Genomic DNA, 3,559 nt, shown 5'->3' on the forward strand with positions numbered 1-3,559 from the left:
GGAAGGAACTGCAGGGATGAAGTCAGAATATATCGCACAGGAGTATTTATGTTGATGCTCCATTGTTTAGACACAGTGATCTTAAAAATGCAATTCACAAAAATCGTTCTTTTTGTTTTTTGACTCTTCTGAACAGAACCCGTCTTCAGCTTAGTTTGCTAACTGCCTGTGCGGCATGATCTTGTTCTCCCTTGCAAAGCTCACAGGATGGGTTTTTGTTTTGTTCTTAGTTTCCTTGCTGTTTTTCCAGGTCACAGTACCACAGTTGATTGGTGATTGTGGTTTGAGGTCACCTAGAGAAGAGGGGGGTAACCCAAAGATCTTATTGCACACCTCAAAGTACTCTCTGATGACACCAAGAGCGTCAGAGGGGCTGAGGTTGTCAGTGAACGTTCACCTGGAAAAGCAGGGGGTGAAGCTGCTTATGGGCGAAGACGAATCCCGTGCTGCCATCTATTGGTAACTGGTATTAAAAACAGCAATTTTTAATACTACCTGATTTTTTAAAAATTTTGTTTTGGGGGAACTACAGTTCACTTTCACCTATTCTCCAAATTTATATTTCCCAAGAAGTCTTGATTTCAAGTGAAGGAATCTGTGGATGGGAATGACCCATCTTTAACCCTAATGAAGTTTGTCTGTAAAGTAAACCAAAGGGACAGGGGAATTCCCACATCATCTCATTACTGCTCAAGCCGATACACTTCCCTTTGAGGATGGTTTGAGGGAAGGAGGGACTGTCTGCTTGTCAGAGGAATTTCAAAGAACGCACTGTTCTCCTCCTTCAGATCTCGCCGATTGCTTCATGGGCCACCCGAGGTTACCAGATGTTTTGTCCAAAGGGTGGCTTCAAACAGAAACACATAGGCCCTCTCTGTTTTGAAGCCTGTTCTAAACACTACACCATTGCAAATAGTTCTCTGGGTTTATTTATTAGTAAGGTAAATGAGACATCAAGGACAAACCACTTCCATTTTAAAAAGATTCCTGTTCATTAAAAATAAAACGAAAGGAGACTGGAGTGCAGTGGCGTGATCATGACTCACTGCAGCCTCGACTTCCTGGGCTCAAGTGATTCTCCCACCACGGCCTCCACGCCTGGTTAGTTTTTTTGCATTTTTATAGAGATGAGGTCTTGCTTTTTTGCCCAGGTTGGCCTCGAGCTCCTGGGCTCAAGCGATCCTCCTGCCGCAGTGTCTCAAAGTGTTGGAATTATGGGTGTGAGCCATCGTGCCCAGGCTACTATCCTTATTTATAAAAAGAAAAGAATGGAGGAAACTGAGGCTTGGAGAGAATGGTTTCACCCAAATAGCACTGGTGTGGAGGCAGAAAAACCTATTCTTGATAAGCAGAGTTGATGGCAGTTTTTTGGCAAGGCCTAATGAAAGTAACCCTGGAGACTTCACACTTTCTGCTAGTAGAAATGCAGCTGTCACCCACATCAAGATTCAGGACACTGGTGATTACTATGGCCTGTGTGGAGGGGAGAAGTTTGCCACTTTGACTGAGTTGGTTCAGTATTACATGGAACATCACGGGCAATTAAAAGAGAAGAATGGAGATGTTCTTGAGCTTCAATATCCTCTGAACCGTGCAGATCCTACCTCTGAAAGGCGGTTTCACTAACACCTCTCTGGGAAAGAGACAGAGAAATTATCAACTGAAAAAGGAAAACATAGTAGCTTTCTTGTGTGAGAGAGCCAGAGCCATGCTAGAGATTTTGTTCTCTCTGTGCGCACCGGTGATGAGAAAGGGGAGAGCAATGACGGCAAGTCTAAAGTGACCCATGTCATGATTCGCTGTCAGGAACTGAAATACGGCGTTGGTGGTGGAGAACGGGTTGACTCTTTGATAGATCTTGTGGAACATTACGAGAAAAACCTTATGGTGGAAACACCGGGTCCAGGACTATGACTCAAGTAGCCCCTTAACACGACTCGTATAAATGCTGCTGAAATAGAAAGCAGAGTTCAAGAAATAAGAAAATTAGCTGAGACCAGAGGTAACGTCAAACAAGGCTTTTGGGAAGAATTTGAGACACTGCAACAACAGGAGTGCAAACTTCTCTACAGCCCAAAAAAAGGGTCAAAGGCAAGAAAAAAAAAATAGAAAAACATCCTTCCCTTTGATGGTACCAGGGTTGTGCTACACCACGGTGATCCCAATGAGCCCGTTTCAGATTACATCAATGCAAATGCCATTGTGCCTGAATTTGAAACCAAGTCAACAATTCAAAGGCCAGAAAGAGTTACATTGCCACACAAGGCTGCCTGCAAAATACAGTGAACGACTTTTGGTGGATGGTGTTCCAAGAAGACTCCCGAGTGATCGTCATGACAACGAAAGAAGCGGAGAGAGGAAAGAGTAAATGTGTCAAATACTGGCCTGATGAGTGTGCTCTAGAAGACTATGGGGTCACGTGTGTTAGGAACGTCAAAGAAAGTGCCGCTCATGACTATATGCTAAGAGAACGTAAACTTTCAAGGTTGGACAAGCTCTACTCCAGGGGAATACAGAGAGATGGTCTGGCAATACCACTTTTAGAGCTGGCCAGACCACAGAGTGCCCAGCGACCTCGGGGGTGTGCTGGACTTCCAGGAGGAGATGGCACCATAAGCAGGAGAGCATCATGGATGCAGGGCTGGTCGAGGTGCATTGCAGTGCTGGAATTGGCCAGACAGGGATGTTCATTGCGATTGATATTCTTATTGACGTGATCAGAGAGAAAGATATTGACTGCGACATTGACGTTCCCAAAACCATCCAGATGGTGCGGTCTCAAAGGTCGGGGATGGTCCAGACAGAAGCACAGTACCGATTTATCTATGTGGTGGTCCAGCATTATATTGAAGCACTACAGCGCAGGATTGAAGAAGAGTAGAAAACAGGAGGAAAGGGGACGAATATACAAATATTAAGTATTCTCTAGCAGGCTAGACGAGTGGAGATAAGAGCCCCCTCCTGCCTTGTACTCCGACGCCACCTCGAGCAGAAATGAGAGGAGGCCATGCCTAGAGTCAATGAAAATGTGCACCTGACACTACAGCAGGAAACTTTCAGATGAGAAAACCTGCCAAAACCTCAGCACAGAGATAGATGTGGACTTTCACCCTCTCCCTAAGAAGATCCAGAACAGACACAAGAAGGTTTATGTGAAGACAGGATTTGAATTTGGAAGGCTTGCATTGTGGTTGACTACCTTTTGATACACAAAATTGGAAACCATGTAAAGACCACTGTGTTTTAACTCGACAATACCTGCTTCCCAATTACTCATTTCCTCAGATAAGAAGAAATCTCTACCGTGTAGACAGCATTGTATTTTATAGATTTTTGTTTTAAATTGAGGAAGCAGTTAAATTGTTTACTATACTTTGCAGATTATGGGGATTCAAATTCTAGATATAGGCTTTTAAAAAATTATCTTAACCAGTTTAATTTTTTTGTTTCTCATTGTGGGGGATGATGGGAAGAAATGATTTGGGAAAATTAAATAACAACATCCTAGAAAAGTGAGAGCAATCTCATTTACTATCATGTATCCAGTAGTGGATAATTC

The 3,559-nt window shown here is 43.6% G+C and overlaps 1 pseudogene; it reads left to right on the top strand.

Annotated features, from left to right (window-relative positions):
• Positions 1–1,268: 1,268 nt before the first annotated feature.
• On the top strand, positions 1,269–3,242 carry LOC105732324 (tyrosine-protein phosphatase non-receptor type 11-like; annotated as a pseudogene).
• The last annotated feature ends 317 nt before the right edge of the window (positions 3,243–3,559 follow it).

This window comes from Aotus nancymaae, unplaced genomic scaffold (genome assembly GCF_030222135.1).
Source record: "Aotus nancymaae isolate 86718 unplaced genomic scaffold, 86718_ANA_hifiasm-v0.15.2.pri h1tg000040l, whole genome shotgun sequence".
Taxonomy (NCBI): Eukaryota; Metazoa; Chordata; class Mammalia; order Primates; family Aotidae; genus Aotus; species Aotus nancymaae.